This window comes from Pleurodeles waltl, chromosome 10 (genome assembly GCF_031143425.1).
Source record: "Pleurodeles waltl isolate 20211129_DDA chromosome 10, aPleWal1.hap1.20221129, whole genome shotgun sequence".
Lineage (NCBI taxonomy): Eukaryota > Metazoa > Chordata > Amphibia > Caudata > Salamandridae > Pleurodeles > Pleurodeles waltl.
In genome coordinates, this window is record NC_090449.1 from 786,031,561 (window position 1) to 786,047,698 (window position 16,138).

The following is a 16,138-nucleotide window of genomic DNA, read 5'->3' on the forward strand; positions in this document are numbered from 1 at the left end:
AGTATTCTCCAGAAGCAACCCTATAGCAGAGACTATCGGTCTACCTAGGGGACTATCTCTGTTTTTATGTAACTTGGGTAATAGATACAATATAGGAATCACAGGTGAATCACATTTCAAAAATTGGTATTCCTCCCACTTCAACAAACATTTGTCCCTCCAATCAACATGTCAAAATATTTCATGTTGGATGTTTTGACATCAATCAATTTCACTTCTGTATAGCATGTGCCATCATTCACCTGTCTCCATCCTTCTGCAAATCAACTATATCCAAGACAACCACATTGCCTCCCTTGTCTGACTGTCTAATGACAATACTACAGACATTCTTTAGTCCTTGTAATACCTCTCTTTGCAAAAGAGTAAAATTATGTTGTTTACTATTTCTCATTTGATATCTGATCTTCTTCAATTGTTTAATGACATCCCTTTCAAAGACATCTATATCCTCACATTGAATGACAGATAGAAAAACTGATTTAGGTTTAAATGAAGTGGGGCAGGAGCTATCCAATTCAATGCCCAAGTCCACTAAATTTAACATGGGATCTTCATGGGCTATAATACCATCATGCAACATTGATAACGTGTGTAATACTTCAACATCATAGATGTTTAATGTGCTAACAGGTTGCCTGCCCCCCACCTGTTCTTCTGGTGTGACCCTCTTAAGATACCATTTTTTTAGTTTTAATTTCCTGACCAGCTGAAAAAGGTCAATTCCTGTCTGTACATAATCAAAGTCATTCCTCGGACAGAAGGATAAACCCAATGCTAAAAGACTTGTCTCTTGCTTAGTTAATACTCTCGATGACAGATTAACCACCATCTTCATATCACTTTCCGAGCTCTGGTTGTCACAGGAAAGCTACAAGTTCAGGCCAGGCCATCACATCATACCGGACATTCACAGTGTTCAAACCTATAATGGGCCTATCCAATTCCACTTATATGTGGATGACATACTGATAACTGCCTTCGATCCCCCAACAGCTATCCTATCGCGCATATCCCTTCTGAATACTTTTTTGGAGTTCTGTGGATTCTGAATAAACTGGGGGGAATGTGAGGTGATGCCAGTGTCTATTGTCACAACGCAGGCATGTATCTATGACGTGAGTGTGATCTGGGTCCCATGGAGCATGATGCACTTAGGAATGGGCCTAAACAGAACTCTAATTCAGATGGCCCAGGGCAACCTGTCCCCATACTAGTCTTAACATGTTTAGACTTCGATAAATAGTCCCATCTCCAACATGATGTAGGAACAGGTGCAAGTAGTAAAGATGGTGATGGCACTCTGCTTTAATTATATTCAGAGGTTGTTGCTGATCCCTGTTCCCCGCTCTTTCATTAAAACCATTGACGCTGAAATCAAAGATTTTGTTTGGGGAGCCATCAAACCTCGGCTGTAGATGCCAAAGTTGCATGCGCACACACAAGCGGAAGTATTTGATTTACTTCACATAGTCAACTATCACTTCATCCAATCACCTATCCCAAATGGGACCATGGACCCTCCACTGTGGAAGCGACTAGAACACAGTATTCTTCAATGAGAAGCAGCCTTTGGTGCTCTTTAAGCCGATTCTACATAGATTCGAGAGATCACCAACCCTGTCATTCTAACGATGCTCTGCACATGTAAAATTTGCCCATATCTCACTAAGACTCAACCGCATGGTTCCATGAATCGTCTCCACTGTAGAACAGTGCAGGTGCAGGCCTATGAATAGGGGGAAAGTTGTTAATTGGAAAGCATGTTGCATCAAATCAATGGAGGAAATGATCTCTGCAGACACGCTGAAATTATTTGCACACCTTTTCCTCAAGTATGGTCTAGGCCATTCTCAGAGATGGCACTACTATCAATTATGACACTGACTCAGGGACAAACTGGGGAGAGGCCAGATCTCAATTCCTCTTTCACCACTCTGATCATACTTAAACACATGGAGTACAGCTAGTGGGGCTATCTCCAAGATGTACAGAACACTAACCACTGCTACTTTCCCTTTACCTACATTGGGCTCGTCTAGACTGTGCTGACAGTAGATGATGGGACACACATATACCTCACAGTCCTGGAGGATGTTATTTAATTCACATGACACCATACTTTAAATTACTTCACAACTGGTATTGGTCCCCGTGTAAGCTACATAAAACCAGTTTAATGCCATACTGAAATTGCTGGAGATGTGGAATGCATGATTGTGACTTGGTACACATTTTACGAGTTGCATTAAATTGACACATTGTCACAGTAATGAGCACTTTAACATGCATACACCATTACAAAGGGAGAGGTCCCCGGCGGCTAGTGACCTGAAACAAGTTACTGAATGCATGATCTTGGGGTCCTGCCCATGATTGCCACTTTCTGCTCACCAGTGCATCCTCACACTTTCCCATACTGGGTGCCCTCTGGGTCTGCAGGCTCCACTGATGTAGTGGACGACCCTTTAGTCATGGGAAAGTCCTTCAGCTGCACTTACTCTGACACCCTTCTATTTCAATACCACTTGGGGACATGCAGAGCCGAACCACGCCCGGGGCAACTGTATAAAGCTAGCACCTACAAGCTAGGATTCTTCATCAATTCCCACCTCAGCTCCATGAGGCAGTACATTGGCATGGGTACTTTATAGAGGCTGGGATGAGTGGGGACAAAGTTGGCAGATCGAGGGGGAATTGGAAGCATAGGGGAAATTAATGCATTATCTGGGAGAGGTCCCCGGATGACACTTCTATGTTAATACCACCTACTGGGACACATCGGATGGTCTTGTGCTCTGTGTACCTCTGTGGAACAAGATCTATGGCCACTGACTGACAGGTCTTCATGATCTGATTACTGTTGAATATTGTTGATTATCATTGTTACACATTTGATTGTCAAATCTATGTTAACTTCTGTGTATAATTTGTTATTGAATGCAATCTGCTTGTTCTTTCCTTGCTGGAATAGCCAATAAATAAATGTTGAAAATAAAAAATTCAAACTCATGCCAACTGCAATGGGTGGGGCAGATGCAGGAACTTGAAAAGGTACTGCCTCAGGTTCTGGGTGAAGAATTCCATTTGTGCTGGAGAAGCCTGTGAGGAGGAAGACTTTGGTGTGACGAGCAGGCCAAGCATCATGGACGGCTGTTGCCCTAGCACAAAGATCCAGTTGTCACTGGAGCTTCACGTCAGTCGATCATCTTTGATGGTCACTGTCAATATGAAGTGTAGCTCTCACATTGCTGGTTGTCATGAAATGGTGCTGTCGGCATGAAGAGAATGTCTCACTGGAGCTTCACATTGGCAGTTGTCAGGCTGAGTTTTGACATGAACCAACCATTGGTGGTTGGGAGGAGCCCAATCTTCCATATTTCCCGCTTTTCTTTTTGGATGAACTTCCACTGATGCTAACCAAGGGGCCAGGACCGAGGGGCAGCACTTGGGATCTGGACTCACTCCAGCCAGCAGAGGCCAGCAGCAGGGCTCAGGCAGGTCCAGTTGTAGCTGGTCAGCTGGGAAGTTCCAGGGAAGCCTCTGGACGCTTGTGTCCCTGTAGCTCACATAGGAGGTCAGTAAACTGGCCTTTGAAGTCACTCTGTGTGACCACAGAGCAAGGCAAGCAGGTCCAAACTTCTTTCATCAGATAGCAAGGCAGTCCTTCAAGCAGAAGGGCAGCCCATTTGGCAGCAGGTCAGTCCTTCTTCTGAATCTTCCACAAGTCCAGGACTGTACTGAAGAGTCATTCTGGATGTCCCACTTTTATACTTGATGTCAGCCTTTTTGTGAGTGAACCATCTGATCTACCCACAAAAGTGGTTCTGATCAGTTCTTCCCCTTTCCTGGTCCACGTTCAAACTGTCTGGGTTAACTTGTGCCCCAGCCCTGCACACTGTTGTTAACAATGATATCAATTCAGATGTTGCAGTGATGTTATCAATGATGTCACAGAATACGTCATGAGATATGTAATATGTGAGGTAACAGCAGTGCATGATGAGGGCACGAGTCATAGTTACTTTAGGGTACGAAGTAAAGATCCTTGAGATAACTATAGCTGGTGAATTTTAGTGTGTTTGTTAATTTAAAAAGGTATATTGTAACTGACATTGTCCCCTAGCTGTAATGTAATTTTCACCTTTTGTTTTATCAGTGAATTTCTAAGGTTTGTTTTAATGTAAAGTAAGATAATATTACAATTCCTAACTATAACATTACTTTAACCTTTAGTTGCAACAGTGAATTTCTAGTTTATTTTGTAAATAATGAAAGTTGTCTATCGCTGTGAGTGGAATGAGGTCTGGCATATGTCCAGGCCAAGGTCTCAACTCCCAGGAGACACCCTATCCCCCTGCCCTCGCTGCTCATGAACTTCAGCCATGAGTGACATGGGGTTGTGCAAGGCCCTGCCCGAAATGCAACGCACGGTAGACTATGTCATGTAACAATATAAAGGGAATCATTTGAAGTAAAGAAAAGGTCAAAATACCGAAATATAAAAAGGGGAGCCTATTGGCTGTATCACGGGGTCAGAACATCAACATATAAAAAGCAAATCTATTGCCTTTGCCAAAAAGTCACCAATAACTGAAGTCAAATACATCAGGCAGATGAGAATACCTTGGGTGACATTATGAAACCACATTTGACCCCTAATGGGTCATGGCCTACAAAAGCACAGTACTAACCCACTTACACCAGATAGAAGGTCACAATATAAGGGGCATCACTTTAAATAAAGCAAGCCTATTCACATTGTCAAGAGGGTCACCAAGGTAAAATATAAGGCAAGATTACTGGCTTTGTCACGGGTCACCAGATCAAAGCACAATTACCCATTCTTAAATATAACTAGTATACCATTGAAATCAATAGCAAAGTTGAAATGCAATCATTATTGTCAGTAAAGAATTGCAGTGTTCATATAAAATCACTGTCAGCAATATATTGGTAATAAACCATTAAAAATCAACATTGTATGTGTCTGAGTCTTTCTTTTACACATTGAGGCCACATAAAATACAATAAATAATACCACTAGAGATCTTACACTCCTAGGCATAAAGCAAAAGCACCAGCCAATGGGGAGCTTTGTAATGATGGTAAAACAGCACCAGGGGTCATGCATTTTTGGACTCCATAAACCTAATGTCACTTTTTAAAGTCAATTTTTATGTCCGGTGCAACTTCTGCAGACCACATCACACTTCTTCCTATTGTTGGTGGTGCCTCTGCCATCTTGGGCTACCATGAGCAGAGAAATATAGGCAAATTAATCCCTTGCAAGACATTATAGGGCACTTGAAGCCTAAGGAATGAATATTATATTAGCAGCTTCATCCAGGGTAGTTATTTTGAGGAACTATGCATTTCTTTTCTTTATGGGGTGTCCTGGTCCTACCCAAGGCACCTCAGCCTTCAACAATGTGTAAGCAGTGCAAGGAGCTCACTCCCAAGCTGCCTGTCCAGCTCTGTGCCCAGCTGGCACATTACTTCATTCCTTTTGCCAGCGCATGAGCTTGCAGTGTCCTTCCTTGCCTGAGTCCAGGCAGGGTTCTTTAGTTGTGGGATCAGGAGATGGGGCCCCAGGGGCTTCTAAATTTTTAATATTAGCAAATTATCTGCATAAAATAAAAACATGTCTGAAAACACTGACGGATATATCTGGAATTTCAGGCAAGCAATGAATAGGAAAGAATACTAAGGTCAAATGTTAGAAATAGAGAGTAATGGCACACATGTAGTATTTAACTCTAAGTAAATCTAAAATTATGGTTCAGTCTAAATAATCTAAACAAAAAATCTATCTGGTAGAAACACCAAATATTTATCCTTAAACAGATTTATTGACCCTGTTTCTCAAACTGAAATCCACAAGATTATACTAAATATATACAATAATAAGTCTCACTCCATTCCAAGGCCTATATATTATCAATAGCACAAAAGAGAAATAATATATTTCTGTATCCACTTCATTATTCATATTCACAATTTCATAGTTGATCCAATTGACACAGTTGTCTAAACAAAATTCCTAAGAAGTTTGTCCGTCGTCAACACGTGTTTCATCCGGGGGAGTACCCCTAGGATTTCCTCAGGACTTTCTTGTCACATAATGTTTCCTCAAAAACTTCCTTACTCACTCCGTTGCACCTAATTTCTTTAAAGCTTCATTGCATCTCTTGATACTCCAAAGTGTAAAGTCAATTTAATTATTCTCTTGATTTAATTCTGAATCTTGTCTCCGCGTATTTCTTATCAGTTATCTCTATCTTGAAAATAGCACCAATTATTTAATAATCCCGTCGGATTAGGTCTATCTGTGCTGTTAGGACGCTAAAAAAAAAACCCACTATTTACCTGTTGTGGTATCAAAATGTCGGCGAGTACGCTCCCGAATATCTAAAAGTTCTGTGCACCGTGTTGTTATAATTACATCAAGCTATAGATTTTGGGAGTAGGAGCGCCATTCACTCACTACCTCGCCCTCTTTGTGTTGGATTAAGGTCAAATGTTAAATCATGTATTATAAAAAATAGATAATGAGTAATGTAATATAATCCAATTTTGCTGTCTCTGGGTTCATTCTGATTGGCGGGCCACAACTTGAACAATATGTTGCAGCAACCATTACATGACCCAGGGACATGGACTATGCTGAATTTTACAAAAATATAAGGGACCAACGTGAACACACCATGACACATAGGGACATGTGGGGAGAAGGGTCCCAAAGGGATCTCCCCTTAATTTAATTTGCTGGCCACAACTTGAACAACATGTTGTGGCAGCCATTATAAGTAGGCCTGGGTGTAGAACTCTGCTCCTTCAGTAGAGTTTGTGGAATTTAGGCCCTCCTCGCTACGCAAAGTAGCACAGAGTTCACAAATTCTGCTCTCTGGAGTTAGTTTGTGCTTGTAACATTGGGTTTTGGTGCTCTCTCACTGGCGACCGCCAATTCTCCTGGGCCGCTAGTGAGCACATGTGAGACCTCACATTCTCTTGCATTGCTTCCAGCTGCGCCAGAGGCCAAAACGTGCTGTCCCGTTGTAATCTATCTGTGGACTTCTAGCCACGCCCACCCACACCCATAACTGTCACTCGTTCGTGGCCTTGACTTTCAAAAATCCTTTGTTATCATTGGTAAATGCTTTATGTTTGTTCCTTCTTAGGGCCGTTTGGTTACTGCCTTGGACATCCCCCCTGTTGAATGGATAAATGCATGAATGCTGATACATTTGACTGTGAGCAAGCTTCCTTTTCCTTTTGTGTCTCTCTTAGAGCTCATGCCATGGCGCTTTGAATCGGCTAGCTTGTGTCACCTGTTTTACTCTTCATTTTCAATTTAAGTGGCAAGAAAAGTCCAGTTAGGAATTCACAATGTTAACAGCTCTAACTTGAGTAAACGCGAGACCCACTGCACTGCAAATGCTTGTTTTAAGTTGTGGTGGTGTGGTTTGCCTTTACAATAAATACCAGGTACATTACGTAAGTAATCAACCGCACTAAGATTGTATTTCTCTGTACTATTTTCAACCTGCTGCAACAATGGCATGCCACTTTTAATTAACTACATGTTTTTCCTATTTGGTTGTTTTTAGGTGTACAAGAGAAGAGACCCCATATCACCCACAGTACTGCCAAAGAGAAGGCCCTACAGTTACTTTAGACCACATGCACCAAACTTTTTTGCTTATGCATCTTAGTGCCATTGCAAACCTAGAGCTAGTTAAGATGGCCCCAAAGAAAATTGCTCCCAAGAAAGTGGCCAGTGAGAAGAAGCAGCTCTCCACCAGTGGCATGCCAACCGCAGCGTTTTTGGGAGACATGTGCCTGCTGCCACACCGGCCTCTGGGGAGGAACCTGGGAGCACTCCTGCATCAACAGCAGCACCACCTCAACCCAAGCCCAAGACGATGTCTGTCAGTGAGAAAGCCACTGCCATCAGGGCGACCCCAACGAGCAGAGATGTTGAATTGAATTGGAGTGGACCAGGGCAGAGTCCAGGAGGTGCCAGGAGAGACAAGGGAAAAGAAAGGTTTCAGTCAGCCTTAGAATCATGGAATGGGAGGAGCATGAAGAGAACAATGACAACGACGCAGTCAATGTGGAAGCTGGCACAGAGAAGTCTGACATTACTATCCAACCTGCTCGGAGGGCTATGCCACAGACTACACCGCCAGCTCCCATATTTGTAAGGTCCCATCAGAGACCTGCACCAACCTCTACCTCAGAACAAGTATGCACTGCAGAGAGGTAATCGACACACCACCACCACCTACATCCAGTTCTTCTTTAGAAATTGGCAGTGGCCCAATAAGAAAGTACTCCTCCCGACAAAGACGACAACGGTAAGTACCGCAACCTACTAAACAAGGAAAGAAAGGGAACAGTTACATACCCACCCACTCAACCCATCCTGCAACGCACCCACAACCCCTCACAATAGCACAAGCCATACACCCCAGAGCCAGAGGTATTTTCCCGACACAAGGCCAAGACAACCTGCCCAAAGTGCACAACACCCCCCTCTCTTATTTAGACCTCGAAAATCCAGACAGGGACGAAGATCCTTCATCTTCTTGGGTACAAAAAAGAGAGGAGCCCCTGCTGGAGAGGATGATGGTACAATTAGACCACTATGCAAGTTTGCTTGCAGATACTCCTTGAGAACTTCCCTTTCGGGTTCCCTGAGTGAATACATTCTCCCAAAAGGAACGATCGCCCCAGGTTCCAAGGGAATAGCACAATCGTAATCTCGATGTTGGGGTAGCACAGGTCTGGATGGTTTTTGGAATACATCTTGAAATTCTAGATAGTGATCGGGGACTCCTTGGACAGTATTGATGGAAAATCCGGTAGTAATTTCAATGGGCATCATCCTCTGGGGTGACAAGTATGTGTCTGAAGCAAAGCAGTTTTCATGACAAAACTGTGAGGACAAGGAAATAGTCCGGGTTTCCCAATTTACATAAGGGTTATGTCTTATGAACCACGTAATTCCTAAAATGATAGTATGATTGGGGGATGATATTAGGTCAAATGAGATGTGTTCTTGGTGGTTCCCAAAATGTAAACTTAGTGTCAGGGTGGTAGTATCGACTGGACCAGAGGATATTAAGGATCCATCCACTGTGTGAACTTGTTCCGGGACTTCTTTGGGTCGTGTTGGTATTTGTTGTGTTGTGGCCCAAGTGTTATCCATATTTATGCCACTAGCACCACAATCAAGTAAAGCCATTGTTCTTTCTTCACGACCATCAGGTAACTGTAACGTCACAGGTAACATAAACAAAGTTGTGGCATTGTCCTTGAATTAACTGATGGAAGGTATAGCAGATGATCCCGTCCCCTCCCTTCTTACAGAGGACGGGAAGTGGTGTTTCCCGATGGCCTTAGAGGACGAATGGGGCAGGTACGAAGCATGTGACCGGCAGCACTACAATACAGGCAGAATCCTTTCTTACGTCTTTCTTCCCGCTCGCTGAGGGAAAGTGGGCCTAGAGTAGTATCCACCCGCACAGGTTCACCTTCCGTGTCTCTGACAGGAGGATGAGGTTCCTCAGGACGATGCAAAAAGACACGTGAAGTGCTTGGCTGGGAGGATCCTCTACTTTTTCTCTTCTCCATACGTCGTTCTTGGAGACGGTATTCGATGGAAAGAGCTAGATCCATCAGACCACGAAGATCTTCAACTCGGGTGGAGTGTACTAATTCATCTTTGATCTCCTCTTTAAGTCCTCTATGGAATAAAGTCACCAGAGTTCGTTCCACCCAGGTTGTCTCAGCTGCTAGCTGTCGAAAGCGGGTAATATATTGGAGGACATCTTGTGAGCCTTGTTGAATGTCACATAATGCTTCTTCAGCAGAGGCCTCCAATCCTGGACGACTAAACATCTGTTTGAACCGATTCACAAAGGCTGGATAGTCAGACAATACTGGGTCATTGGATGATACCATCGGGGTTGCCCAGGCCAAGGCAGGACCGGATAGTGCACTGATAAGATAGCCCACCTTTGTCACAGTTAATGCATCGAGGAACTCTCACAGTTTAGTTGGTTCACCAGAGAAACGAGGAGTTGAGGTGGAGACGGCCGGAACACCTGCACTGCGGAAAGCCAAAGCCTGTCGTAAAGCAGCATTCTCATTGCGTAATTGTTGCAGTTCCTGAGCCTGTTGCTGAATGGTTGCCAGAAAAGATTGATCAGGATCTGCAGCAGCCGCCACTGTACCATCCATGGTGATAGACGAAGTCTGGAGTATTTGGCGCTGCAATCTGTCACGACTTACGCGCTGCTTCAACCTGGAGTCCGCAGAACGAGTGGCGAGGATCTTGTTCCTGAATGTTCGGCCTTGGCCCAGGTAGGGGCGACTCTTTCTGGTAGCCACGGTGCTGCAGGCAAGAGCAGACCGTGTCCTTCAGAAGCTGTGCCAGAGGGAAAAAAACCCTGAAAGGGGAAAAAACCTCCAAAAAGGAATGGTTCCTGAAAATGGAGCAAATGAATAGGTAAATACAAGAGCAAAAGTACAGGAAAAACACTGAAACAGACGTTAGCCAGTATCGAAAACGAGAAAGCAGGAGCGAAGACACCACCCAAACAGAAACTGTAGCAGCGCAAAGAGATAAAGAATCAAAGCCCTTAAATACCAACAAACAGGAAGCGACCAACAGGAAGTACAAGGACACCATCTTAGATAGGGAAAAACACATAGAACATAATGGACTAGGAGCCATAGAGAATAGGGAACAAAGGCATGCTGGGAAGAGAGGGGTAATATGGGAAAAGGGAAAAAACATAAAGGAAGGCACAATGAAGGACAGTAAAAGAAGAAGAGAAGAAGAACAGGTGAGTAGGGGAGGTCAGACCTGCCTGGAAGCGCGTCACGCTGAGAAAGAACGAGGCCCCATGCCCAGTTTGGGGCCTCGTAATGTGCACAGCAGGCTGGGGACGCACGCGTCTTCAGACCCCCTGCCGCGGCCCGAGCCGAATGTTCGGCTTGTGCCGCATGAGGCGGCGCAACAGTCCCTGCCAAAAGACAGCATACATACTGCAGCACACTCACACATCCATCAAGGAGGCATTCAATGGTTTCTGTACTCACCCCCTTGTGTCTGCTGTGCAGCCTTCAAGCGCCCATCCAGGTCCGGATACGCCACTGCCAGAATGCAGCACATTAGGGGCTCAGGGCCCGACGGGCACCCCTTCCTCATTGGGTGGTCTTCCCCAGCTAGGCCTCGCAGGTCTTCCTCGCCTAGAGCCGCAGATCCTTCCACCTCTTCCTGCAGTGGGTGCTCTGTCGGTTGTAGACCCCCAGGGTCCGCACCTCCCTGGCGATGGCATGCCAGAGTCTCCACTTCTGATGGGCGCTGACCTATTTGGGACACACAAAAAAAGTAACACAGAGGTCAGACAATGCCCATTAGATACAGCTGGCTATACATCCCGTATGGGATGGACACTCACAACAGCAGAACAGGACCTCACACACGCAGCATGAATCCCACAACTGTACAGTGTCAAACGTGCACACATGTTTACAGCCATCTACCACCATTACACACATCCATGCCCCCCAATCCACCTACTCACCTGTGCCTCTGATCGACAATAGAGCTTAGCGTACAGGGGTAGGACCCTGTCCACGAGCTTGTCCAGTTACTCGCTGGTGAAGACCGGGGCCCTTTCCCCTGCCACTTGTGCCATTTCCAGGACCAGAGTCAGGACACAGCAGCATACTCAGTGGTGTACCTGCATGCACTAATCCGAGAGTCAAGTGAAGTTGGGGTGACGAGATGGCATACGATCCAAGGCGGTGTGTACCGTCACCACCGGGGGTGATCTTGATACGCTAATATTCCCCATTGATAACCATGTTAACCAATGAATGGTCACACGGAGGTGAACACCGCCTTATGCTATTACGACAATGGCTAGCGGTATGAGGTCACTTCCACCACAACATTTCTGGATTACAGTGGGCAGACATTTTGGCCATTACTACGCAGTTATTAATTTCTCTTTTGCCCCATGCAGGCCCTATTGTCCCCAACCCCCACAGGTATGAACAAGTATACATTTACTCACCACAACAGTCCTGATGTATCATTGAGGCCATGTTACTCCAGTATAACATCCTACTATGCATATGTGTCATCGACTTGTATGCCAGCAGTGCTGAATATTTAACATGTTGGGCAGATGTATGTGTGTTCCTCACATGTGTTCTACTCAACTCCTGTGTTGAGGGAGAGCCCCATCGGTGTACAGACCACTTGCTGATTTGGGAACCATGGTGGAGCATCACATCATTATCAATTACAGACTCAACCGTGCTACCATTCATGAATGTTGTACTTTACTGGATTCAGCACTGGGACCGGCTAATTCGAATCAGCCTGCCATCCCTACCGAAGTGCAAGTGCTCTCTGCACTCCATTTCCTGGCCATAGGCTCATTTCAACTGACAGTGGACATGGGTGCAGGTTTTTCACAGCCAATGTTTTGCATTATACTGTCCAGATTCCTGAATGCATTTGTATGACACCTTCAGTCCATGTGAGGTTTCCCCAAAGTGCTGACCTCCCTGCCATCAAGTCAGTCTTCTATGCCTTTGCCAAAATTCCCCATGTGATACATGCCATCGATGGAACCCACATAGCTCTCATCCCCCCAAGAGTAAGTGAACAGGTGTACAGCAACAGGAAGAACTTTCATTCTATGAACATTCAATTGGTGTGTACTGCTGACCAGTACATCTCCCATGTGAATGCCATGTTCCCTGGATCAGTCCATGATTCCTTTGTGCTGAGGAACAGCAGTGTGCCACACATGATGGAACAACTACAAGGGGACAGAGGATGGATCATAGGTAAGTGTGTCTGTCACTTTTTGGCACATAGCAGACAGCCAGGCTGTCTGCAACTGAGGGCTGTCAGTGACAGTCCTGTTTTGCGCCTTTTGCAGGTGATTCTGGCTACCCCAACATGCGTTGGCTCCTGACACCAGTGAGGAAGCCTAGGACAGATGCAGAGAGGAATTACAATGAGGCCCATGGGCGTACTAGGAGGGTGATAGAGCGCACAATCGATCTCATGAAGGCTAGATTCTATTGCCTCCAAATCTCTGGGGGATCCCTGGCCTATGAGCCTGAAAAGGTGTGTAAAATAGTGGTGGCCTTCTGCATGCTGCTCATCGTGGCTGTGAGGAAATCTATTCCCCTCTTGGAGGAGGAGGGGGCTGTATATCCAGACCAGCATCCTCAGAGAGGGGAAGGGTGATGGTGATGATGAGGAGGGGGAAGATGTACACTACAGGAACCAACTGATCCAACTGTACTTCCAGTAACTAAGTGGTACTATTTGATGCTGTTGCTGTCTGTGCAGAATACTGTTGGTATGCCTTATCCTCAATGGGGGTGTTGGGTCTATAGACATTGTCACTGTGACCAGGTTTGCATGGCAAATGTGACATTATGGACAACGTGTTTGACATTCCTGTTGGCACAACCCCGTGTTATGCGTGGGGTGCCATTCCTGCAATTAAGAAAATAATAAATTATTTCAATGACAATTGCATGCACACTTCCATTTGATTCAACATAATGACAGGGGACATTTACATTGGTGATCAGGTGTTTTATTTGGTGTCAGGGATGCCATGGTGCTCTTTCCAGTGATGGGAGTGGGCTACTGGTGGATGTCCATATTGGCTACATGGTCTAAGCGATTGTTGGCAGTGGTAATATGTCCATCTTTTATTTACAGTTTTTGGGGTTGTTATTGCACGGTGTGGACGGTGGTTCAGTGGCACACGTGGAGGACAGTTCTTGTCAGAGTCACTTCTTAGAGGGGGCCTTGGTCTTGGCAGGTGTTCCAGTGCCATATCTGGGCATGAGGGACCGTTTGGGTGCCTGGTGTTGGCCTGTACGGGTTGAGGTGCAGGTCTCCTGTGTGTCCTCAGATGGTGGCACAAGTCTAGTTGCTGCTGCTGCTGTTGTTGGCTGGGCTGTATGTTGGCCTGTTGTAGGGGCTTCCTGGTCTGTGGGGGTCTAAGGCTGGGTTGGGACAAGGTGCAGCAGCGCACCTGCTATGGTGGCCATGGTGGTATTGTGCAGTTTCCACTGCTCCATGGTCTCTTTGTGTTGGGTCTCTGCAGCCTTTGACTCTGCTCCAGGGTGGCCACAATCTGGGCCAATCTGTCCTGGGTATGGTGGTATGCTCCCAGGACCTCATGACCTGGGCTGCAGCATCCATCCAGTGGCATCCCCCCTGGGTCACTGATGCCCTCTCACTGGGCCTAGCCCCCTGTGCCTGTGTCCCCTGCACAGGTCTGATGGTATCACTTGTACTGGGGCCTTCGTCTTCCTGCCTGCTGGTAGGTGGTGACTGTGGCCTCTGTCTTTGTGTTCCACCAGTCTGTGGCCTGGATACACAGGTGTGGGTCCTGTTGCCCTGATGTTGGTGGGTGTGTGGTAGGGATGTCAGTGGTTTTCTTGGTGAGGCTGCTGGATGGTGACAGTCCAGGACTGTGTGAGGGGCCAGGGTATTCCTCACTGTCCACGGGTCCCTCTCCAGTGTCCTGGGTGGTGCCTCTGTCTCCATGTGGGGCACTGCCACTCCTTGTCCTGTCCATCAGGGTGACATGGGTGGTGGTACCTGTTGGGGGGGGAATGGACATGTCTGTTACAAGTGCATACAATTGCATAATCAGATGGGGTACACAGGGCTGGGCTATTTTGTGCAGGTTTTCGCCTGGGTGTGGTAGTGGTCCTGGTGGATGTTGGAGGGGTGGGGTGGTGCATGCATTACAGGTGTGATGGATATGGAGTAATTGTAGACAACTTACCAGAGTCCATTCCTCCAGTGAGTCAAGTGAGGCCCTCAGGATGCAGGACGACCAGTACCTTTTCCTCCAAGTCGGTGTAGTCGGGTGGTGTTGGTGTAGGTCCTCCCCCAGTCTTCTGGACTGCAATGTTGTGCTGGGATGCATGGACCTCACCTTCTCATGCATGTCATTCCATCTCTTGCGGATGTCGTACCTCGTGCGTGGATGGTGTCCCACTGCATTGACATTATTGACAATGGTCTGCCATAACTCCATCTTCCTGGCGATGGGTGTCCTGGACCTGTGCCCCAAATAATTGTGGATCAATCTTCAGTATCTCATCCACCAGGGTCCTTAGGTCCCTTTCTGTGAAGTATGGGTGCTTGGGGGGTGCCATGGTATGTGTTGTGAGTGGTGTGTTGTGTGGATCTGGGTGAAGGTGCAGTTGTGTGGTTGGGTGTGTGATTCGTGTGTTGTGGTATTCAGAGTCTGCTTGCGGAGTCCTCAATCTCAGTTGTCCTATTGGCGATGCAAAGGATTGTGGGGTATGTCTGTGAGTGTTTTATAGTCTTGTGGATGTGTGTCAGGTGGGTGGGTTTCAAACTTGCCAATGTGTGCAATTATTACTGTTGGGTTCCATTGCTGGCCTTGGCGGTATGTACCACCAATGGTCGTTCGACTTCCACTGACCGCCGATGATTTGTGCATCATTATTTGGAGGGCAGGGAGTTTGTGTGATCAGCGGTGGCAGGGTGGGATGTCCTGCATTTTCGCCGACAAGGTCCTGGCAGTGACTGGTGGCTGGGAAATGTTTGGCGGATTGTGATTTTTGCATCTTTATATGGCAGATTTCTGTTCACCGCCAATGGCAGGCTTCTGTTCATCGTCACGCCATGTTCATATTGACCCCCATAGTGAGCAACATACTGACCACCTGCAGGCACATCTGTACTCATTTCAGCCATTCTTTTAAAGTCCAGAAACAGTTGCGGATAATTCAGCGTCATAACAGAGTACTAGTTAAAGTGCTGATACAGGAGGTTCCAACACGTTGGAACTCAAACTATTATATGTTGCAACATCTGTTTGAGCAGTACAAACAGATCAATGACTATGTCATTGAAAGAGGGGCTGACGAAATTGGGAGAGCTAAGACTATGGATGCGGAAAAATGGGGCCTAGTCAAATGCATCACACAGATGCTGCTCCCTTTTGAGGTTTTCACACTGGAAGTGAGCAAGGAGGACAGTACAATGGGGCAAGCTATCCCGTTATTACATCTGCTACAGGAGCAGCTAAAGAAG